This window comes from Bos grunniens, chromosome 26, assembly GCF_055505025.1.
Source record: "Bos grunniens cultivar Pamir isolate PY7600 chromosome 26, Bosgru_T2T1.0, whole genome shotgun sequence".
Lineage (NCBI taxonomy): Eukaryota > Metazoa > Chordata > Mammalia > Artiodactyla > Bovidae > Bos > Bos grunniens.
This window is the reverse complement of record NC_141190.1, coordinates 21,067,910-21,092,840: the sequence shown is the minus strand read 5'-3', so window position 1 is coordinate 21,092,840 and position 24,931 is coordinate 21,067,910. Positions and strand designations below refer to the sequence as shown.

The 24,931-nt window shown below is 40.9% G+C and overlaps 1 protein-coding gene across 6 annotated transcripts in view; it reads left to right on the top strand.

The window, feature by feature from the left end:
• Positions 1-341: 341 nt before the first annotated feature.
• DNMBP (dynamin binding protein) overlaps positions 342-24,931 on the top strand; it is a 120,524-nt gene continuing 95,934 nt past the window's right edge. The window contains exons 1-2 of one of the 6 annotated variants that reach the window (XM_086377189.1): positions 426-589; positions 11,083-11,153. The gene's annotated coding sequence lies outside the window, so the exon portion shown is untranslated. Of the gene's footprint in view, positions 590-758; positions 781-996; positions 1,108-11,082; positions 11,249-24,931 lie in introns of those variants that run through there. The other 5 variants (XM_086377190.1, XM_086377191.1, XM_086377188.1 and 2 more) reach the window with 5 other exon arrangements.

Sequence of the window (24,931 nt, the reverse complement as noted above, 5' to 3'; positions counted from 1 at the left end):
CCGAAGGGAACGCCAAGCATTTGTGACGTGATTAAGGAACTACCTCGGAGCAACATAGAGGACCGCACCGTAGACAGGAATTGAATGGGCCTTCTCTAAATGGAACTCCCCCCGACCCACCTCCCCCCCCAACCCCCTGCCCCAGGTTGGATGGGGTGTGTGGCGGGTGAGGGATCAGCAAGGGAGGAAAGGAACTTTCAACCAGAGACAGCTGCACGTAGAACTGAACGCGCCACGGGGAGCTGACATTCGAGCTGTCCCAGCAGGGTCGGCGCTGCGCGGCGGGCTGCCTCAGTTTCCCGGGGTAGAGGTTCTGGAGCACCACCCCCTCTGACGTCACGGGGCGGGGCGTCTGGGGGCTAGAGCGCGGGGCTGGCCCTGAGTGGGTGGGCGCGCCGGGACGAAGCGTGGCGCCCCCGGGCAGCGCGGTCCCGGCGAGGCGGAAGCCTAGGCTGGAGGCGGGGCCGCGGCGCTGAGTCACGCGGGATTGACCCGCCCGCCGCCTGCAGAGGCGGAGGTGACAGCGGGCCTGGGACGTGCGGCCGTTGCTGCCCGCTGCGCCGAGGGACCGCCGGGCAGCGGAGAGCAGGTCAGAGGCCGGGCGAGGCCGGGTTGGGCAGTTCGGTCTTCGGGGGCGGCGGGCGGAGGGGACCCGGGCCCCGAGGGACGCGCCGGGATGCTGGGCCTGCGCCGTCCCTGCCCGGCCGCGGCCGCTACCCCTACCGGGAGCCTCCGACAGACAGCGGGGCACCGGGCCCTCGTCGGAGCCCTCCGGTCCAGGTCGGTCGAGCCCTAGGAGGCGCTGGGGACTGGAAGAAGCCAGGTGGTCGGCAGTCCGAGGGTTGCAGACGTGGGCTTTTTAAAATTGTGTCAGGCAAGCCCAGGGATCTTCGCCCTGCACCGCCCTGCCACTCCGGCAATGAGGCGAAATTTGTAAACTCTGGAAAAGAATCCAGCGTTATTTTACAGATGAAGAAATTCTTTTGGTTCACACAGCGTCACTTTCAGTCGGAGTAGGACGGTTTCCGAAAAAAGAGTAAGACCTGTTTGGCTGGAGATGCAAGTTTGCTTCTGGTGAAATTTGGTATACCTGCTTTCCTGCCTCAGGTACCGATGTCAACCAGGCATCAATTTCTCAAGGCATCTAACCTTAAAAAGGATGTCTGTGCTGTCAGTTGAATAAAGGAATACTGGGGTTACAAACGGGTCAGGTCTGCTGCAAGTTAGATGCTGTGGAAAATGGTTGGTGTATACAGTTAAATTTTAAATGAAAACTCCACTTTACATGCAATCTTTTTATCCTTTATTGTCTGTCTCATTTATATAGTAATGAAGGGTAGTCACAACTTATTCTGTAGTTACTAATTTGCCTTTAGGTCTGTTTTACGGTAATTGTTTTATAGTAACGTGAGCTTTCTTTTCACTATCACTGGTGCTGTGGAATATGGCAAGCCAGGGGTAGCATTAATATTTAGTGTTTGAGCATAGATTAGCTGGGCTTCCCAAGTGGCGCTAGTGGTCAAGAACCTACCTGCCTATACAGGAGACACAGGTTGGATCCCTAGGTCAGGGAGATCCCTGGGGGAAGGCATGGCAACCCACGTCAGTATTCTTGCCTGGAGAATCCCATGAACAGAGGAGCTTGGAGGGTTACAGTCCATGGGGTCGCAGAGAGTCAGACATTTCTGAAGCGACTTAGCACACATAGGTTAGCTACAGGTGTTTGTATAGCTGAAGTTACAGGCTCGGTTAATTCCTTGTTTTATATTGAAGAGTGAAGTATGTGCCAGCATACAGGTGTTGTTTCTTAGACTGTTGCTGCGTTTATTACTCACCGCATAGAATTGATTCAAATTGATGAGCAAATTAGTTTAAACCTCAGCACCTGTTTTTCTCTAAATTATTGAATTAAAGGATCTCTAAAGTTCCCTGATTTTAGGTGTTAATTTGAAAATATGTGACTCATTGTGACAATAACGGCTTTTAGAAAACATGTTTTTTAAAAAAACTCTGCATCATGCATAGCAAATCTTCAAATTCAGTGTTATTCTCAACGCTTCCAGTCACTTCATCATTGTTGAGTTAATGTAAGTGAAAAGAGATTTTTCAAATTACTTCTGTGTTAAATTCACTAAATTTAGAGACTGTAATGAATGCTTTGTGTATGGTGGAGAGTTGCTAAAATCTGGCCTGGGGATGGGATCTCTGCAGTGCACAGATAACTTTTGCAATAAGCCAAGAACATTCTGCCTCGGAAATGTGATAAGGTGTCTTCAATACAGTGTTCATACTGTGTGAATTTCCAGCCGAGATGTGATAATCTTCGTAGACAATCTGTCCAAATATGTACATGTTATTTTGTCTTGTAGCTCCAAAGTAGAGCCTTTCGCACCTCTTGTTTCTTTCCTGGCTCGTTTCTTCTTAGTGTCCCTCTTATGTGCAGAGACCCCTTCACATTCCTCTTTGATCCACATGAAAGAGGCAGTTCAGGGCCTCTTTCAAGCACTGATTGAACCTACATCACTTTTTCTCCTCTTAAAGTACATGATAAATTGTAATTCTTGAATGATCATTTAGGTCTCCTAAAAACTCAAGAGTGAATATTCATTTTTAGAACATAGTGCAAGAGTCCATGAAGCTCTGGTTCTGAAAAAGGGTTAAGGGGACTGTGTATAGATTTTTATCCTCCCTAAACTGGGAGACTGCAATCTAGGAAGCCTCCAGAGCCAGTAGACTTATTTCACTGCCTCAGAAGGAAACAGTTTGAACAGGATACATGGTGAATCTTCAAATTTGTTACTCTTCTCATTTCTCCCACTCAGTTTATCAGGGTTGGGCTGAAATAAGCGAAAGGTGATTTCTCATATTTCAGACACTTCAGTGATTGTTCAGATTACAGATACTTTTTAAATTTGGTGAACTTTTTTAAGTGACAAAAGCAATTAAACTAGAATGCAAATGGAGGTTTGCATACCCACTACCAGATATAAGGCTTTTATTATTTTCTAGGTTTATTAGTCTGTCATTTCTGAAGTTAGTTAATGTATTACCTACCCCACAGCGGGCTTCCCAGATGGCTCAGTGATAAAGACTGCCTGCTAGGGCAGAGGAGGTGGGTTCCATCCCTTGGTTGGGAAGATCCCCTGGAGGAGGAAATGGCAACCCTTAAACACAAATTCAGTTAATATTAAATAGTTTCTTCTTATGCCTTGCTTAGGAAATCTGAATAAACTAACCTTCAAGATTGGATAACTTAGTCTTGTTGGCCAGGAGCTAATTATAAGATATCAGTCTCTCACCTGGAAAGGCAGAAAGGTATGAAGAAGCAGCCATAAAATCATATCACAGATCAACCTTGTGATGAAAGAATTGATAAACAAATCAAGGCTCAACAAATATTCATGGAGTACCAGATCTGTTCTTGGTGCTGGGGTTATAGCTGTGAACAAAACAGAAAAGGCCCTGCCCTCATGCAGTAGATATTCTGGTAGCATGGGGGCAGACAGGAAATAAATATGTGACTGGATCATGGTCACATAATTCTAAGTGTTGTGAAGAAACAGAAAGAGGTGTAAGTGGGAAAGGAGAAGAGGCGTGCACTCATAAAGTGCAGAGTGGTCTAAGAAGGCCTCTACTGAGATCGCTTTGAATCTAGGTCTTGAGAGGAGTGAGGGAGTGAGCAGAAGGCAGAGGGATGAGTAAGTTCCAGACCCCAATGCAGAAGCATGTTTGGCATGTGTGAGGGACAGCGAGGTCATGGTGGCCAAGCAGTCCCCATGTGGGTGAGGGGAAAGTGCAGCAGATAAGAGGTGGTAGGAGTTGGGGTTGGGCACAGGGTGTGCATAGCAGTGTAGGCGGTTTTGTAAAGTATTTTGGCCTTTACTCTGAGTGAGGGGGGAGCCCGTTGAGCCTTTTGGACAGAGAAGCTTCTGATGACTTATGTTTTAACAGGATCACTCTGGCTGAGTGACAGAGAGACGGAAAGGGACAAGGGCACAGTCGGTGAGGGCTTCCCATTCATACCAGTTTCGTGACCCTGAACTGCAGTCCCCTGGCTTTCGTTTGCTCATCTTAGGATAACCAGGCGCTCTCTAGCTCTAGAATTTTTAGATTCTAAGAAGTGTGGAATCTCTGTGGGCTAGAGGATTATATATATGAAAAGGTTCTGAAAGTAAGTTGTTTCAGAGGACGTGAAAAGTTGATGGCACCAATGTGCCTTTAGCTGAATCACTCCTAATCTCACTCCTAATCAAGAGGTAATCGGCTCTTTTCAGTTAGGTTGTGAGGTCATGAGAACAAAAACACTGTTTCGTGACCATTCTGCCCTGATCCCTTTAGTCCTCTGCTGATCCCTGAATTTTTCCCTTCCTGCTTGAAAAAGGATGAAAAGCTGTTACTCATCAACAAAGCTGGCAACCAGAGTTGCTTTTGTTGTTAGGAAAGTTGGAAACTTAGGGGAAGGAAACAATTCTAATTTTGTTTTCATCACAGGTCATTTGAATTCTTCTTTTTTAACATGCAAGGAGCCTAAAAGATGTCTTTTTTTTTTTTTTTCCCTTCTCTTCCTCCCTGGATTTTAGTTGGTGATGATGCATTTCATTATGCTTTCCCACCCACCCCGAGTACTGTTTTTAAGGTCCTCCTGTGTTTCTACATGTACATCTAATTCTTTGCTTCTGAATGCTGTATTTTTTTTCCTTTTTTTAAAATTTTTTATTTTATTTTTTTTTAATTCAATTTTAATTTTAAAAAAATTATACATGTGTTCCCCATCCTGAACCTTCCTCCCTCCTCCCTCCCCATACCATCCCTCTGGGTCGTCCCAGTGCACCAGCCCCAAGCATCCAGCATCGTGCATTGAACCTGGACTGGCATCTCATTTCATACATGACATTTCACATGTTTCAATGCCATTCTCCCAAATCTTCCCACCCTCTCCCTCTCCCACAGAGTCCATAAGCCTGTTCTATACATCAGTGTCTCTTTTGCTGTCTCGTATACAGGGTTATCGTTACCATCTTTCTAAATTCCATATATATGCGTTAGTATACTGTATTGGTGTTTGTCCTTCTGGCTTACTTCACTCTGTATAATAGGCTCCAGTTTCATCCACCTCATTAGAACTGATTCAAATGTATTCTTTTTAATGGCTGAATAATACTCCATTGTGTATATGTACCACAGCTTTCTTATCCATTCATCTGCTGATGGACATCTAGGTTGTTTCCATGTCCTGGCTATTATAAACAGTGCCGCGATGAACATTGGGGTACACGTGTCTCTTTCCCTTCTGGTTTCCTCAGTGTGTATGCCCAGCAGTGGGATTGCTGGATCATAAGGCAGTTCTATTTCCAGTTTTTTAAGGAATCTCCACATTGTTCTCCATAGTGGCTGTACTAGTTTGCATTCCCACCAACAGTGTAAGAGGGTTCCCTTTTCTCCACACCCTCTCCAGCATTTATTATTTGTAGACTTTTGGATCGCAGCCATTCTGACTGGTGTGAAATGGTATCTCATAGTGGTTTTGATTTGCATTTCTCTGATAATGAGTGATGTTGAGCATCTTTTCATGTGTTTGTTAGCCATCTGTATGTCTTCTTTGGAGAAATGTCTATTTAGATCTTTGGCCCATTTTTTGATTGGGTCATTTAGTTTTCTAGAGTTGAGCTGTAGGAGTTGCTTGTATATTTTTGAGATTAGTTGTTTGTCGGTTGCTTCATTTGCTATTATTTTCTCCCATTCTGAAGGCTGTCTTTTCACCTTGCTAATAGTTTCCTTTGATGTGCAGAAGCTTTTAAGTTTAATTAGGTCCCATTTGTTTATTTTTGCTTTTATTTCCAATATTCTGGGAGGTGGGTCATAGAGGATCCTGCTGTGATGTATGTCAGAGAGTGTTCTGCCTATGTTCTCCTCTAGGAGTTTTATAGTTTCTGGTCTTACGTTGAGATCTTTAATCCATTTTGAGTTTATTTTTGTATATGGTGTTAGAAAGTGTTCTAGTTTCATTCTTTTACAAGTGGTTGACCAGATTTCCCAGCACCACTTGTTAAAGAGATTGTCTTTAATCCATTGTATATTCTTGCCTCCTTTGTCAAAGATAAGGTGTCCATATGTGCGTGGATTTATCTCTGGGCTTTCTATTTTGTTCCATTGATCTATATTTCTGTCTTTGTGCCAGTACCATACTGTCTTGATAACTGTGGCTTTGTAGTAGAGCCTGAAGTCAGGTAGGTTGATTCCTCCAGTTCCATTTTTCTTTCTCAAGATCGCTTTGGCTATTCGAGGTTTTTTGTATTTCCATACAAATTGTGAAATTATTTGTTCTAGCTCTGTGAAGAATACTGTTGGTAGCTTGATAGGGATTGCATTGAATCTATAAATTGCTTTGGGTAGTATACTCATTTTCACTATATTGATTCTTCCAATCCATGAACATGGTGTATTTCTCCATCTATTAGTGTCCTCTTTGATTTCTTTCACCAGTGTTTTATAGTTTTCTATATATAGGTCTTTAGTTTCTTTAGGTAGATATATTCCTAAGTATTTTATTCTTTTCATTGCAATAGTGAATGGAATTGTTTCCTTAATTTCTCTTTCTGTTTTCTCATTATTAGTGTATAGGAATGCAAGGGATTTCTGTGTGTTGATTTTATATCCTGCAACTTTACTATAATCATTGATTAGTTCTAGTAATTTTCTGGTGGAGTCTTTAGGGTTTTCTATGTAGAGGATCATGTCATCTGCAAATAGTGAGAGTTTTACCTCTTCTTTTCCAATTTGGATTCCTTTTATTTCTTTTTCTGCTCTGATTGCTGTGGCCAAAACTTCCAAAACTATGTTGAATAGTAATGGTGAAAGTGGGCACCCTTGTCTTGTTCCTGACTTTAGAGGAAATGCTTTCAATTTTTCACCATTGAGGATAATGTTTGCTGTGGGTTTGTCATATATAGCTTTTATTATGTTGAGGTATGTTCCTTCTATTCCTGCTTTCTGGAGAGTTTTTATCATAAATGGATGTTGAATTTTGTCAAAGGCTTTCTCTGCATCTATTGAGATAATCATATGGTTTTTGTTTTTCAATTTGTTAATGTGGTGTATTACATTGATTGATTTGCGGATATTGAAGAATCCTTGCATCCCTGGGATAAAGCCCACTTGGTCATGGTGTATGATCTTTTTAATGTGTTGTTGGATTCTGATTGCTAGAATTTTGTTAAGGATTTTTGCATCTATGTTCATCAGTGATATTGGCCTGTAGTTTTCTTTTTTTGTGGGATCTTTGTCAGGTTTTGGTATTAGGGTGATGGTGGCCTCATAGAATGAGTTTGGAAGCGGAGGGAAGATGCCCTGAGAAGGACTCGATGGCTATTCCTGGCTTTGGATATGGAAGGGGGCTGCTGCTGCTAAGTCACTTCAGTCAACAAATAGCTCAAACTGAGGGAGCTGGAATGACAAGAGGCCTCTGGAGGGAACACATTCCCACTGACACCCGGTTTCAACCCATTGAGACGCCTTTTAGACTCTGACCTCCAAAACAAGCCACAACACTGTAGTCGGGCTTGGATTATCTTGAAATTACATAAAAGAAATGAAAAAAAAGTGCTTTTCAAACTGATTATAGAGAACATTATTAAACTAACAAAGACTGAACAAAGAGATGAATGCTGTATTATGTCCCATGCTCTGTGCATGTGTGAACCACCATTTTGCTTGTCTCCTCTCTGTGTAATACATCCTCAGGTTGTCCCTACGTCCTACCACCACAAATATTGCTGCAGTGAGCATCTTCATACCTGTCCACTTCTAAAACTGTGTAATAGAAGTGTGGGGTATACACTTAGAAGGGAATCACTGGGTCATGGGCTTTCATGTCCTGAGTTTGATCAGACTGTGCCAGATGCCTGCCTACAATAGCTGTACCAATCTCTCCTGCCAGAAGTGTTTGAGGGGTCTTATATCATGTCCCAACCACCACTCAGCTTTCTCTCGGTCTCCACCTTTTGTAATCTCATAGGGGCAAGGTGGTATCTTGTCGTTTTCATTTGTATTCTTTGGTTACTAATGATTATAAAGATCTCTTATACATATAGTTTTATCTATAAATTACTGATTCCTGTCTTAGCCCATTTTCTCTTGAAGTTACTGTGTTGTTGCTGTTGACTCGTGGAAGACAGTTTATAGATGTTTATTCATCATCACTTTGTAGATGTTTTCTCATATGTTAATTTTGTCTTTGTTGTCTTTTTATCAATAAAAATTCTTTTTTTAATAAAAATTCTTAATTTTAATGAAATAAGTAAATTCTTTGGCTTATATCTTATGCTTTTAGAGTTTTAAGAAGGCCCTGCCAGTCCCCAAGTTATTGCTATTCCTTTAATTTGTCTAGAGTCCACATTACACATGAGTTAGATAGGGATCCAGCCCTATTATTCTCCATTTAATGAGCCAGTTTTTTCCAGTAACATATCCAAAAAACCCATCATTTCTTTTATTACATTGTGATACCCTCTTTCTCCTGTATGGTTTCCGTGGATACACTAGTCTATCTCTAAGCCTCTTTTTTGTTCCATTAGTTTGTCAGTTCTTGCTCTGTTTTTTGTTGCTCTAATTTTATTACAGTGATTTGGCAATACATCCTCATGAATGGCACAGCAAGTATCCCATCTCTTTTATTTTTAAATTTATTTAGCTACTCTGGGGTCATTATTTTTCCATATAACATTTGCAGTATGTTTATCAAGTTCCTCAAATTTTTTGAGAAATTTTTATTGGGCTTACCTTGAATTTATAAAGTATTTGAGAGAGGCTTAACATCTTTCTGATATTAGCTTATTTCATTCAGAAGTATGGCATGTGTCGCTTCATTTATTCAGCTCACTTTTTTTCCAGAATTTTTGTTTTACTTGGAAATGATTTAAAACTAACAGAGGAATTCTAAGATTAGTACAAAGAGCTCCTGTATATCCCTTACCTAGATTCATATTGCTGTATTTGCTTTATTACTCCCTGTCTACATTTCTCTGCCATTTGTTCTTACCCATTTGAGTTATTAGTTGCAGACATCATGACCCTTTACGCCTAAATACTTCATCAGCTCATCTTTAAGTCCCATATTAGAACTTTCAAGTTTTCTCCATAAAGGTCTAAGAGGATATTCTTGGCTAAATTAATTTCTGAATACTGAATAATAGTTTTGTTACTATTGTGAATCATGTGTATTTCTATTACTGTTGGCTATTGGTAGTTTAAGAGAAATGGTATTGATTATTGTAAGTTAATCTTGTATTTTGCAGCCCGGCTTCACTGTCTTATTCAAATAGTCTGCTGTTTTCTGTTGTTTCTTTTCCCCATAATTATGTCCTTTGAAAATACTGATAGTTTTGTTGTTTCCCATCCTTGTATTTCTTGTTTATCTTTCCTTTACAGCCTTGACCAGAACTTCCAGAACTATGTCAAAAATGTTGCTATGTTAGTGAACATCTTTGTCTTGTCCTCACTCTTAAGGAGAATTAATCTAAAGTTTCCCGATTTCATATAATGTTTGTTTTAGGTTTTAGGTGTACCTTCATCAGGTTATCCTGGAGAAGGAAATGGCAACCCACTCCAGTATTCTTGCCTGGAGAATTCCGTGGACAGAGGAGCCTGGCGGGCTGCAGTCCATGGGGCCACAAAGAGTTGGACACGACTGAGAGACTCACACTTTTGTTAGGTTAAGGTATTCTCCTTTAGGTACTCCTGGTTTACTGAGCATTTTCATCATAAATGGGTATTAAGCCTTGTCAAATACTTTTCAGGATTTGTCTCTAAAGAAATAAGATGGCGTCAGGAGGCTGCAAACCAAAATCTAAGCTGAGCTTTAGCTTCAAGTATAAGAAGATTAATAAAAGTCAGTATTTCTGAACACTGCATATATAAATTTATGGTAAACATATCACAATTCCAATATAAGCTTATTTCACTGTTATGTCATCGTTTTCCTCCTGCTTTAAGAGTGAGAATTTAAAAAGCTGGTGTGAAGGATGAGAGCGCCATATTCAGCATAACTGAAGTCGTCAGCATGATTGTAAATATAAGATATGTAAAATTATAGTTTCCTTGCTCTGTGGATCAGTCTCTGCTCTGGGTATAAATCTCACCTAAGTATATCTCACAGAATATTGAGATGGTTCAGCAAGTAGCTCTTTAGCAGCCATAACTGCTAGAGTGTTGGGCAGTAGATTCTCAGGGCCATCTCTTTGGTACATGATTGTTTTTTTTTTTAAGCTAGCTGTTTTTTCTTAATTATAACAATTATGCCTCTTAATTGTAGAAAATTTGCAAATAGAAAAGGAAATCTTTGATCCTGCCTTTTAGAATAAATCCCTGTTAAACTGTTTCTCTCTCTGGTCTTCTTTGGGGAGTAGGTATGGGGGGCTTACTTTTTGGAGGAGGAGAATTCACCTAACGTTGGGCTATATAATTTTGCATCACCCCTCCTTTTTCAGGTTTAGGCCATTAGCTCTTGTTTGTCTTGCTTTGATTGATATTCTGGAAAAAAAAAAAAAAGCTGTAAGAAAGATATGATTAGTTTATAGAGGCAGGGTTATAGCTTGCTGATGACTTGGACATTTCTAACAGGCTGGGTCTGAGTGCACAGACAGCCCGGCCTCATTACCAGAGTATGGAGAAGTCATAGTCCATCTGCCAGCAGACGGAAGACTAGCTTGAAGGAGAGGAGGAATCTATTTGATGTCACTCTGCTTCAGTTCAGTTAGCACCTTCCTTGTTTAGAACACATTTGCATTTATCTTTCAGAAAATAAAAAGTATGGAGGAAATAGTTGTAATTTACTTTCTTTTGACTCTGAAATAAGCCCAAAATATTGTCTTGTTTCCCTAATCACCTTCTGCTAGTGTGAGGTGAGGGAGTATGGTACTAAATTGCTGGAAGTGACAGAATTTTTAACATTCTTATCAGCTGATAGATTCAGTATCCAATGCCCTCCCCTTCTCACTCCTCATTCCTTCACCCTGCTCTTTTTCATTTTGCTGAGATACCTGTCACTTCCTCAGATCTTGTTGTCTGCCTTCCCCATCCCTCCAGGAGGAAGTTCTTCAAGGACAGGAACCTGTTTTGTGCACTGATAAATCCCAAGCACCTTTGAGCCTTGCCTGGTACGTAGCATGCCCTCAACAGATGGAACCCATAAAATGAGTCAATCTGTAAGGAGGCAGCGTGTGTTACAGCGAGGGAAAGTCTTAAGGGAGAGGTAAGGGAAGACAATTTTCTTAGCCTCATGGGTTCGATAAACTAGTAGAGTCCTCGTTTCCTGCTTGACCTTTTAAGTGTTTCTATCAACCCAGCCACAGAGTTAATTTCTCTATATCTGTTTTAGCCACTCTGTGGTTTTTGAAAGTGAAGTGTGTCTGTGTTGCTGACAAGCACATGGCGGGAGTAGGGCTGCCGAGAGAATAGTCCGTGCTGACGTGGGCTCATAGGTTCCGGGCCCAGCACACACTCTGCGTTGTTTTCATGAGGTGATTGATTCTCTTAGGACAAATGATCTGCCCCATCAGCAAAAAAAGTTGCAGTGGATGTGCCGAGTGGCACTGAATGCCCAGTGTCACACCCCATGCCCTCCCCCTTTCTAGTTTATTCTTCCTCCCTTCCCCAGCCATGCAGAAACCTTTTGGCATCTCTGTTGTTTCTGGATGTGATTCAGGATTGTTATGATGAACAGTCATGCTGCATATACCTGGTCACTTAATATAAAGCAAGGCTCAATCATATTAAATAGCATTCTGTAGGGTGCTAAGAGAGAAAAAAGGAGTGGGGGGTTTGACACAAAGACACCATAATGCTGTCCTGGAGGCCAAGGCTGTAGACCCATCTGTCTTGTATAGAGCATTGTTTGAGTCAAGGTCCTGAAAAATACCACTTAACCATTATTTTTACCTACTATTATTCTACTGGTTGACACATTACCTGGCCCTCAAATCTGATCCAGACTGTCCATGTATATTCTAATTCCACGTCCCTATTTCTACTTCAATCGGATCTCTCTTTCTTTCCTATAGCAATGAGGATAGCAATAAGTATATTATTATAATTATGAATATGTCTTGGGGTTCACTGCTGCTGCTAAGTCGCTTCAGTCGTGTCCGACTCTGTGCGACCCCATAGACGGCAGCCCACCAGGCTCCCCCATCCCTGGGATTCTCCAGGCAAGAACACTGGAGTGGGTTGCCATTTCCTTCTCCAATGCATGAAAGTGAAAAGTGAAGTGAAGTCGCGCAGTCGTGTACGACTCTTCGCGACCCCATGGACTGCAGCCTACCAGGCTCCTCCGTCCATGGGATTTTCCAAGCAAGAGTACTGGAGTGGGGTGCCATACTAGGAGTCTGAATTTAAATGAAGGGAAAGGAATTTAAAACAACAATAATAATGTACTAACAGTGGCTAATATTTTAGCCAGTCATAGTCCTAACTGCATTTTTATTTAATCTTCAGAACAATTTTATAATGAAGATCAGATCAGATCAGTTGCTCAGTCGTGTCCGACTCTTTGCGACCCCATGAATCGCAGCACGCCAGGCCTCCCTGTCCATCACCAACTCCCGGAGTTCACTCAGACTCACGTCCATCCAGTCAGTGATGCCATCCAGCCATCTCATCCTCTGTCATCCCCTTCTCCTCCTGCCCTCAATCCCTCCCAGCATCAGAGTCTTTTCCAATGAGTCACCTCTTCGCATGAGGTGGCCAGAGTACTGGAGTTTCAGCTTTAGCATCATTCCTTCCAAAGAAATCCCAGGGCTGATCTCCTTCAGAATGGACTGGTTGGATCTCCTTGCAGTCCAAGGGGCTCTCAAGAGTCTTCTCCAACACCACAGTTCAAAAGCATCAATTCTTCGGTGCTCAGCCTTCTTCAGAGTCCAAGTCTCACATCCATACATGACCACAGGAAAAACCATAGCCTTGACTAGACGAACCTTTGTTGGCAAAGGAATGTCTCTGCTTTTGAATATGCTGTCTAGGTTGGTCATAACTTTCCTTCCAAGGAGTAAGCGTCTTTTAATTTCATGGCTGCAGTCACCATCTGCAGTGATTTTGGAGCCCAGAAAAATAAAGTCTGACACTGTTTCCACTGTTTCCCCATCTATTTCCCATGAAGTGGTGGGACCAGATGCCATGATCTTCGTTTTCTGAATGTATAAGGAAAGTGCTATTGTAATCCTCATTTTGCATTTGGAGAAACTCAGGTACAAGTTGGTTAGGAAACTTGCCCTAAAGTTTTTAATGCTGTTAAGTGGTAGAACAGGAAATCAAACACCTGTTTTTCTCCAGCACCCACTGTCTTAACCAGCATGCCATAGCAGGTCTCAGGTAAGTGGCTGCCTGAAGACCAGGAATGACCTACACAGTCACATGGTTAGTGATGATTGTCCTTTTTTCATGTTCACCACACTACTCATTGGAGTGAGGTGTAGGGGGACTGGGAGGAGTCTGCAGTGGAGACTGGCTGGGGAGTTTCCTCCCAGATCCTGTGTTGACTCTGCAGACAGAAACGAATTGCACCTCAGAAAGGGAGAGGCTCTGAAACTACCCATCCAGCTTGCGTTCTCTGGCTTTTTGACCTTTTCCTAAAAATAATAATTTCCTAATAATTAATAATATTTGAGATTTGCAAAAAATGAATAAAGAACAATACAACAAATGTCCCATGTATCCAACACTCAATTTAAGACGTAGAAAGCTGAGTTGGTTTGTGTTCCACCTCCCTTTGCCCTTTTTAAGATTCTCTGGTTCTAGTGACTTAGAAGGAAAAATAAAAGAATTGCATTTTATTTACATATGACAGCAGTACCATTACTGTCACCTAAGAAAAAGCACTAGTCATTCCTTAATATATAATCAGGAAGCTAGTCAATGTTCAGAATTTCTTCCATTTGTCTCTGTTTTTAAACAGTTGATTTGTTTGAATTGGAATCCAAGAAATGGCACCCATTGCATTCAGCTAATATATTTCTTAAGTAGTTTTTAATTGATAAGTTCCCTTTCCTTTCATTTTCATTTTAAGTTTTGATTACAGTTTATTTTGTTAAAGCGTTTTGTCATAAAGTTTCCCACATTCTGGGTTTTTTGAATGGCTATGATGCAACCTTATTGCCCAATTGCGAGTTAATTTACACTTTTAATCTGTCAGTCACTTTTGGAGGTTCCAAGTTATTCAGTCTCCATAAATAGAAAGGGTTCACTGACCCATATACAGCTTGGTCTGGTCCAGAGGTCGTTTCCGAGGAGTCTTCCAAAATGTTCCAGGTGATAAGGAATGACATAATCAGCAGCAGATATCTCTAAAAAACATTTTGCCGCAGAAGGAATTTTATAGCTTCTCTTTGGCAAGGAATTTTCATGGTCGCTAGAGTCAGAGAAGGGAAGGGAGAAGCGAGTGAGTGGTCTGGTTTTCTTCTTTCAGACCGTGTCTGTTGCTTTAAGGATTTCTGGGGCTCAGTGCCAGAACTTCCTTGGGATATTATTGTCTTATAGTTTAGATCTGCTTATCAGGAAACAGAATCCCTAAAGGGTCAGTTAAGAGGAGAATGAGTTTACATTAAAATCAGACCTTTGTTAGTGCCTGCTGGGGTCTTGTGTTTTATTCCTGAGCCGCTAGCCAGACTGTAGAGCATAATACTAATGTGTATGGTCTTCACACCTATAGTGTTTATTATCTGTTCTTTATGCTGCCACTGTCTAGATGTCGTTCAATAATTATAATATGTGGACCGCTGTAGACATGAAGAAGTCCAATTTTGTTTTATTTTTCTTTTAGTCTTGTTGCCTTGACCCACTAGTCAACTGTAATAGTTCTACAGGGTAATTAGTCAATATTAAAAAGAAAGAAAATTGTTGAAGTGTGAAGCAATATTTGGCTTTATTTATCTGGTGGTTCAGATGGTAAAGAATCTGCCTGCAATGTAGGAGACCTGGGTTTTATCCCTGGGTCGGGAAGATCCCCAGGAGAAGGGGATGGCAACCCACTCCAGTATTCTTGCCAGGAAAATCCCATGGACAGAGGAGCCTGGCAGGCTGCAGTTTGTGGGGTCAAAGAGTCAGACACAGCTGAGCGACTAACACTTTCACTTTCATCAATATTTAGTGGCTTGATGACTGTTAAAAAAAAAATCTCAATGTCAATATTTTCATGTAGTTTTAAAGCCCAACAATTAATAAAACCAAGACTAAAAATCTAACATAGAATAAGGACATTTAATGCGTTTGTTACAGTACTGCTTACACTTTCATTATGAACTTGCTATCTTAAGAAGTTTGCTTTAATTAAAGGCATTGATAACAGTAAATTACTGGAAATCTTTGTGTTAAATTTTACCAATATATTCAAATTTTATTCTTATATTCCATATAAGAATGGAATCAGAAGTCAGACCTGGTCAATATTCTCTTCTGGTGACTCCAAATGCTTAAAAACTGAAGTATAATTATTCACAACAAAAGTGTCAACCAGAAGTGGTTTGCTAGTTATGGATTGTTCTTCCTTGCAGTGATCAGTTTAACAAAAATAAACACTTCCTATTTACCATGGTCACAGATAGCAACAGCATACACAGGCGATAGTATGATTGAAAAGCAGTCTGTAGATGTGTTGTATTAATACGTGTTACAACGTAGTTCCTCGCAGTGAACTGCCAGTATTTTGATGAGGCTAGAGTTTGGGGAGTGTGGTGGGTGGAGGGTGTCCAGAAATGAGGCCAAACATATGTGTGGGAACCAGATCACGATGAGCTCTGTACGATTTACAAAGGAGTTTCAGATACTTCTTATCAGTGATGGATGAGAAACTCTTTTGAACTTCAAGCCGTAGAGAATTATGAGAGTTTGTAGTTAAAAAAGATAATCCTAGTGCAGTGTAGAAAATAGAACAAAGGGACATAAGACTGGTGGGTAACCATTTAGGAAGCTATTGCCATAGTCCCAAAGATGAGATGATGGGAGAAAAAAGAAAAGTAGGGCAGGGGCAATCTCAAACTGAAAAATGTCAAGTCAAAGAACAATTTTTAAGAGGTATATGAGTTTGAAGGACTTGACAATAGTGTTAATGTTTTTCCTGGAAATGGAGGATACTTTTTTAGAAGGTTTTTTTTTAGGACATTAGTTTTTTTTTTTTTTTTTTACATTTATTAAAAGATTAATTTGGGGAACTGGCTCACAGGATTATGGAGACTAAGAAGTTCCATGATCTGCTGTCAGCCAGGTAGAAACCCAGGAAAGTCAGTAGTATAGTCCTAGCCTAAGTTGAAAGGCTTGAGAACAAGGAAGTGCTGATGGTGTAAGTTCCGTAGGATATTTAATTAATTTCATATTCCTCTTCTATCCCTGGAAGGCATTTGGCAAGGTTTTCTTAGACCCATAGGCAAGGATCTCTTAAGTAAAACTGCTGCCAGATCTTTGTGGGATGTAGAACTATGTAGGTCACTTAGAGTTTAGGGTAGAGGGGGATGTCAATTGCTTTGTCCTTGTGACCAGTAACCACAAAGAGTCACATTACTGCCCCTTCCTTTGAAAGAGACGAGCAATTTTGAGCAGTTGGCCCCACCCAGAAGTTGCTGCCTCATCTTTAATATTGTTATCATCAGTATGAGCGATGATAACATTTCTCCTCTCACTTCATTATCATCATCACCATCCTCATAGCTGACATTTACAAAATGTGCGAGGCTTTACTGTTTACCAGGAAATGTATTAAATGTTTTACCAACATGATCAAATGTATTTATCTATCTTTGGCTGTGCCGGGTCTCTATTGCTGTGCAAGGGCTGCCTCTAGTTGCAGTGAGTGGGGTACGCCTGCTTCTCTCTGCGGTGGCTTCTCGTTGCAGAACATTAGATCTAGAGCACCTGGGCTCAGTAGTTGTGCGTGGGCTTAGTTTGCCCTGTGGGTTTTGGGATTTTCCTGAACCAGGGATCGAACCCTTGTCCCCTGCATTCGCAGGTGAATTCTTAACCACTGATCCACCAGGGAAGCTCCCTACATGATCAAACTTAATCCTCATAACACGCCATAAAATAAATTACTATTGTTATCTTCAGTTTACAGATGAGGAAACAAAAGTTCAGAGTGGTTAAAGTAACTTGCCCAAGGTCACATAGCAAATGCAGAACCAAAAACTGAAACTAATTCTCTGACTTAAATGTGAGCTCTTAGCTGTTATGAATATATTTATTACTTAATAGAATTTAGAAGGGAAAATGATTTCTCTTTTTAAATTTATTCCTTTATGTAGCCATGCCCTAGAAAGTTCACATAATCAAACACTGTATTACCCACCCTCCATCTGCAGCTAATAGTGGGAATAAAACATAAATACATTTTTAATACATAAAATACAGGAAAAACTTGAAGGACAGTCAGATCAGATCAGTCGCTCAGTCATGTCCGACTCTTTGCGACCCCATGAATCGCAGCACGCCAGGCCTCCCTGTCCATCACCAACTCCCGGAGTTCACTCAGACTCACGTCCATCGAGTAGTGATGCCATCCAGCCATCTCATCCTCTGTTGTCCCCTTCTCCTCTTGCCCCCAGTCCCTCCCAGCATCAAAGTCTTTTCCAATGAGTCAACTCTTTGCATGAGGTGGCCAAAGTGGAGCATAAATAGGGAAGCTATTTAAATTTCTGACTTTTTTCAAGGCAAGATATCCATGTATGCCTTCACTATTTTTAGCCTGAAATATGGCAGTTTCTAAAACAAGAGATACACTCAGTTTTTAAAATTGAGACATAATTCACAAACCACGAAATCCCCCCTTTTAAAGTATACGATTGAGTGGGGTTTTTTTGGGTGTTTTACACATATGTGCAACCTTCACCACTGTCTAGTTCCAGAACATTTCCTCGCACTGGAAAGAAACCTTGTGTTCTTTAGCAGTCAGTCATTCCCCACTTCTTTCTCCTGAGACATTCGTTTTAAAACCCATTAAATGCCAAAAAAAATCCTAAAGCTATGACAAGGATTTTGAGAATATCTGTCCATAGGCTTGCTCTCTAATGCAGATGATGATGAGAGCAGCAGCAGCAGCAGTCATAATAGCAGCTGACCCCTGTATAGTGCTTACTACGTGTAAGGTACTCTTCTAAGTGCTGTATTTACATGAACTCATTTAAATTTCTATGAAGCAGGTTCTGTCACTAAACCCATTTTCTAGATGAGGAAATTAAAGCACAGAGAAGTTGAGTAACTTGCCTCAAATCACGTAACCTTAACATTGGGGTGGAGCTAGGAGGTAAATCCAGATAGTCTGGCTTTGTGATCTGTGCTCTTAATTATTGTGTTTTAAGTTTCATATTTATATTTGAAAATCATATAAAGACCTTGAACCATGCTAAGTGAAAGAAGCCTGTCACACAAGACCACCTATTGTATGACTCCATTTGTATGAGATGCCTAGAGAAGGCAAATCTTTCTGTCTAGAGAGAAAGTAGATTACTGGTTGTCTGGGGCTGGGATGGATGGGGAGATTTTTGGAGACAAATGGAAAGTGACTGCTAATGGGTATGGAGTTTATTTTTGAGATGATTAAAATGTTTTAAAATGGATAGTGGTCCAGGTTGCACAACTCTGGAAATTTACTAAACCCATTGTATTGTACACTTTGGATTAATTCTATAGTATGTGAGTTGCAACTCAATAAACCTGTTTTTTTAAAATGATGTGAAGATAAATGACCTGGATGATTTGCCTTGGAATACCTTTTTGTCTTTATCTGGGAAAAAAAATACACACATTTGTGTTTGGGAGTGCTCAAATACTTAAAACCTGTTCTAATTCTAACCATTATACTTGCTTATTCAAACATTTCAGGTGCTCCCAAGTACCTAAAATCAAAGCCCAACCTTTCTAATGTGGGAGTGAGTCCTGTGAGATCCTGTAAGCTCTGTGTGAAAGAGGAACATGATCATTGGGAATGTGAATATACATTTTGATACATAATTTCAATTAGTTCAGTGTGTTAAGTTATCCATTCTGCAACTATTTATGGAGGGCCTGCTATGTACCAAGCAGTGCTCTAAATGCTCAGTATACATCAATGCATAAAACAGACAAAAAGGATCCCTGCCCTATAGAGCGTGTAGTGGATAAGGACTAATTCTGTAGACTTCATAGAGGAGGTACCATGAGCTGGATCTTAGAAGATAATAGTTTATTCAGAAAATAAGAGTTATACATGTTTGATGGAAGAGGGACATGCTCAGCTGATCCAGTCAAAAAAACTAACATCACATTTTGTCTTTTTTTTTTTGGCTGTGCAACAGATAACTTCAAAATCTCAATGGCTTATTACAGCAACCATCGATTTTTTAATAGCCCTTAAGAGGGCTGAGATTTGTAGGTCGTAGTAAAGGAGTAGAGACAGCAGCAAATGGATATAGGAGCAGGAATCTTCTTGGGGATTTATCTCAGGTCTTTGGCCCAGGGCAAGCCTCGGTGAGGCCTGATGCAGTGGCTTCTGTGGGGCTAAGAGCTGATCAGAGATACCCGAGGGTGCATGTTGCTCAGAAATACTGGATTTCTAGTCGAACCAGAGTTGAGAGACCTTGATGAGCACAAGACATTCATCTGAGACCCCAGAGGGAAGGATATAACCCATTGTGTGATGACTGAAATGATAGATTTAGCACATGAGGAATTTAAAGCAGCTAATGTAAATAGGACATAATGAATAGATAGGGACCTTCAAAGTGTGGTTGCTGAAATTAAGATTAACTGGATGGATTTAAGAGAGCAAGAGCAGTGCTGCAGAAGAAAGGGGCCAGTGAACTATAAGGCAGATAAATAGAAGTTATCCAAGCTGAAATGCAGAGGGAAGAAAGACTGGGGACAGGAGAGAACAGAACTGTAATGACTGAGTTAATATCAACTAGTTTAATATATGTCTAATTGGAATCTCATAAAGAGAGGAAGAAAGATGGAGAAATAATGACCAGAATTTCCCCAAATTTAATCAAAAACATCAGCTTAAATATTCAAAAATCTCAATGAACCTCAAACTGGGTAAATAAGACTGTACACCTCAACACTTTGTCGTCAGATTACTGAAAACTAAAGACAGAGAAAACTCTTAAGAGTAGAGAAAAAAGGTATTACAGGGGAATGAAGATAAGAATGACAGCTGACTTCTCATCTGAAATAGGCAGAAGATAATGGAACAACATCTCTAAAATTTGAAAGAAGAAAAATAAAACCACCAATCAAAATACTGTACTAACCAAAAAAATCTTTCCAAAATGAGAGTACAATTAAAATGCTTTCAGATAAACTAAAGTTGAGCAAACTTGTTGTCAACAGACTTATACTGTAAGAAATGCTAAAAGATATTCTTTAGGCTGAGAGGAAATGATATTGGAAGGAAACTCAGATCTGTGGAAAGGGATGAACACAAGAAGTGGTAATTGTACAGGCAAAAGTGAAAGACCTTTTGTTTAAGGACAACTCATTGTTTATAACAAAAATGGCATTGTATTTTGGGGTTTATAATATACTACATTAATTATCTATCGTTGTGTAACAAATTTTCTCAAAAATTAATGGCTTAAAACACTATAAATACTTATTATCTTACAGTTTCTGTGGGTTGGGAATTCAGGAGTGGCTTAGCTGGGTGTTTCTTGCTCAGAATGTGTCATGAGTTGCCATCAAGAGGTTGCTGGGGACTGCATTCATCTGAAGGCTTCGCTGGGACTCTAATCTCCTTCCACGATGCTTGGTCACATGCTTGCTGGCAGGAGGCCCCAGTTTTTCACTGTGTGGGCTTCTCCATAAGACTGCCTGAGTGTCCTCACAATCTAGTCTTGGGAATCACACACTTACTACCACTGTATTCTGTGGGTTAGAAATGAGTCACTGGTATGGCCCACACTCAGGAGGAGAGGAAATAGGGAGCAGTATCAAAAAATTTTGAAATCTGCTTAAAGCTACCACAAATATCTATGGCGGCAGTAACGCAAAGTAGAAATAATGTATATGGCAGCAGTAACACAAAGGACGGGATGGTGTGGTAAATGGAATTCTTCCATTATGTAGTTCATACGTTGTACGTGAGTGAAGTCGCTCGGTCGTGTCCGACTCTTATACGACCCTATGGATGGTGGGTACCAGGGGTACCATGGTAAATCCATGGGGTTTTCCAGGCAAGAGTACTGGAGTGGGGTGCCATTTCCTTTTCCAGGGTATCTTCCTGACCGAGGGATCGAACCCAGGTCTCCCGCATTGCAGGCAAGGCTTCAGCAGTATGTGAACCGTGAACTTTCAGATGTTCAAGCTGGTTTTACAAAAGGCACAGGAACCAGAGACCAAATTGCCAACATCCACTGGATCATGGAAAAAGCAAGAGAGTTCCAGAAAACCATCTCTTTCTGCTTTATTGACTATGCTAAAGCCTTTGACTGTGTGGATCACAATAAACTGTGGAAAATTCTGAAAGAGATAGGAATACCAGACCACCTGATCTGCCTCTTGAGGAACCTGTATGCAGGTCAGGAAGCAACAGTTAGACCTGGACATGGAACAACGACTGGTTCCAAATAGGAAAAGGAGTTCGTCAAGGCTGTATATTGTTACCCTGCTTATTTAAATTCTATGCAGAGTACATCATGAGAAACGCTGGGCTGGAAGAAGCACAAGCTGGAATCAAGATTGCCAGGAGAAATATCAATAACCTCAGATATGCAGATGACACCACCCTTATGGCAGAAAGTGAAGAGGAACTCAAAAGCCTCTTGATGAAAGTGAAAGAGGAGAGTGAAAAAGTTGGCTTAAAGCTCAACATTCAGAAAACTAAGATCATGGCATCTGGTCCAATCACTTCATGGGAAATAGATGGGGAAACAGTGGAAACAGTGTCAGACTTTATTTTGGGGGGCTTCAAAATCACTGCAGATGGTGACTGCAGCCATGAAATTAAAAGACGCTTACTCCTTGGAAGGAAAATTATGACCAACCTAGATAGTATATTGAAAAGCAGAGATATTACTTTGTCAACAAAGGTCTGTCTAGTCAAGGCTATGGTTTTTCCAGTGGTCATGTATGGATGTGAGAGTTGGACTATAAAGAAAGCTGAGCGCCGAACAATTGGTGCTTTTGAACTGTGGTGCTGGAGAAGACTCTTGCGAGTCCCTTGGACTGCAAGGAGATCCAACCAGTCCATCCTAAAGGAGATCAGTCCTGGGTGTTCATTGGAAGGACTGATGTTGAAGCTGAAACTCCAGTACTTTGGCCTCCTGATGCGAAGAGGTGACTCATTGGAAAAGACCCTGATGCTGGGAAAGATTGAGGGTAGGAGGAGAAGGGGATGACAGAGGATGAGATGGTTGGATGGCATCACCGACTCAATGGACATGAGTCTGGGTAAACTCCGGCAGTTGGTGATGGACAGGGAGACCTGGAGTGCTCTGGTCATGGGTTCGCAAAGAGTCGGACATGACTGAGCGACTGAATTGAAGACTGGAAAGTTTTTTTGTTTTTAAATATGTCTTTATTTTTGGCTGCACTGGGATTTTGTTGCTTTGCGCAGGCTTTCTCTCTTTGTGGCAAGTGGAACTACTTTTTATTGCAGAGCAGTTCGGTAGCTCAGTTGTGTCTGACTCTTTGCGACCCCATGGAATTCAGCATGCTAGGCTTCCCTGCCATCACCAACTCCTGGAGCCTACTCAAACTCTTGTCCATCACATCGGTGATGCCATCCAACCATCTCATTCTCTGTCGTCCCCTTCTCCTCCCGCCTTCAATCTTTCCCAGGATCAGGGTCTTTTCCAATGAGTCAATTCTTCGCATCAGGTGGCCAAAGTACTGGAGTTTCAGCATCAGCACTTCCAGTTAATATTCAGGACTAATTTCCTTTAGGATGGACGGGTTGGATGTCCTTGCAGTCCAAGGGACTCTTAAGAGTCTTTTCCAACACCACAGTTCAAAAGCATCAGTTCTTTGGCACTCAGCTTTCTTTATATTCCAACTCTCACATCCATACATGGCTACTGGAAAACCATAGCTTTTACTAGACGGACCTTTGTTGGCAAAGTAATTAATGTCTCTGCTTTTTATTTTACTTACTTTTTTTTGTCTCTGCTTTTTAATATGCTGTCTACATTGGTCATAGATTTTCTTCCAAGGAGCAAGCGTCTTTTAATTTCATGGCTACCATCACCATCTGCAGTGATTTTGGAACCCAAGAAAATAAAGTCTGTCACTGTTTCCATTGTTTCCCCATCTATTTGCCATGAAGTGATGGGACCAGATGCCATGATCTTAGTTTTCTGAACGTTGAGTTTTAAGCCAACTTTTTCAGTCTCATCTTTCACTTTCATCAAGAGGCTCTTTAGTTCTTCTTTGCTTTAAGGAACAAAAAATAGGGCAAATAGAAACAAATGTTGTATCAATAATTACTTTAAATGTATATAGCGACTGTCTGAAAGAGATGCACTTTAGAAATTCAGAGAAAGACAAATAACTGTGATCTCACTTGTACATGGACTCTTAAAACAAAGAAAAATGCCAGACTCATAGGAAAAGAGAGTAGAGGGGTTTTCCTGCTAGCTCAGTGGTAAAGAACCTTCCTGCCAATGCAGGAGACATGGGTTTGATCCCTGGATCGGGAATATCCCCTGGAGAAGGAAATGGCAACCTACTCCAGTATTCTTGCCTGGGAAGTCCCATGGACAGAGGAGCCTGGTGGGCTGCAGTCCATGGGATCTCAAAGGAGTTTCACACGACTTAGAGGATAAACAACACAACACACAGAACTGCTGCTCCCTCTTTGCCATGGTGCTTGGATGCTGGCACTGCGTAGAATGACCTACAAATCTCTTACCCTGAGAGTGGTCTTGGTTATTTTTAACTCCAACTGCATAATTTCTTTCCTCCCTAGTTTTCTTTCTCAGAATCTTTAGTTTTCTAAATTCCTTTCCTGGTTCTTTCTTCCAAAAATCAAGAATATTTTATACTCTGAATATCTGAAGGGCAGAGAAGCGCCTTTTCTTTTAAATCTTCTTTAGCCAAAAAACAAGCCTATGCTTGAAAGAGATAAGGAAAGGAAAAAAGATGCTTACCTTGCAGATCTCTGTGCTATTTATCCTCATAGCTTAGGTTAATAAATTTTCTAGACATCTCCTGGAAACTGTCCTAAAAACTGCCTGTTATCACAAGTTTGTTTTGCTCCTTGTTAGCTGCAGCTTCACCCTGAAGTTTCACTTTGTAGTTTCAAATTAATCTGTACTCTACAGCTGCTGTGGATTGTGTTATCTGGGCATTTATTGTATAGACAGCATGTTGGAGCTGTTAATTTTAATGTATCACTAGGCTGCTTAGCTCAGACATGTCCAGTGTATATACTTATGAGTCAGTGATTCTTAAATTTCATAGTTGAGATTCATACAGGATTTAAGAAATGAAAATCTGAGCGAGTACTTAAGGAATTGTTAGGTTGACCCATTTGAAAAATTAATGTAATTTTTACAATTAATGTAAATTTCCTCAAATTTGGTAATTCTAAAATATTAATCTTGGGACCTTCTTCCACCAGTGTGGTTTGTCGAAAAAGACAAATTTGATGTAGAGATATATAAGCAATTTTAAAAATAACTAAAAAGGAAGGAAAATATCAGCTTAATTTGGGGGTGGAGTGTGGAATCCTTTAAGTTAGTTGAAACAGGTGTCCAATAAGAGTCAGTCCTGAAGCTTTCTTTCTTTATTTTAATTTACTTAATTTTGTTTTGGTTGTGCTGGGTCTTTGTTGCTGCCAGAGGGCTTTTCTCTACTTCCAGTGAAAGTGATCGAACTGGTGTCTCCTGCATTGCAGGCGGATTCTTTACCAACTGACCTATCAAGGAAGCCTGTAGTGAGCTGGAGGCTCCTCTTTGTGGTGGAGCACGGGCCCTAGGCACCT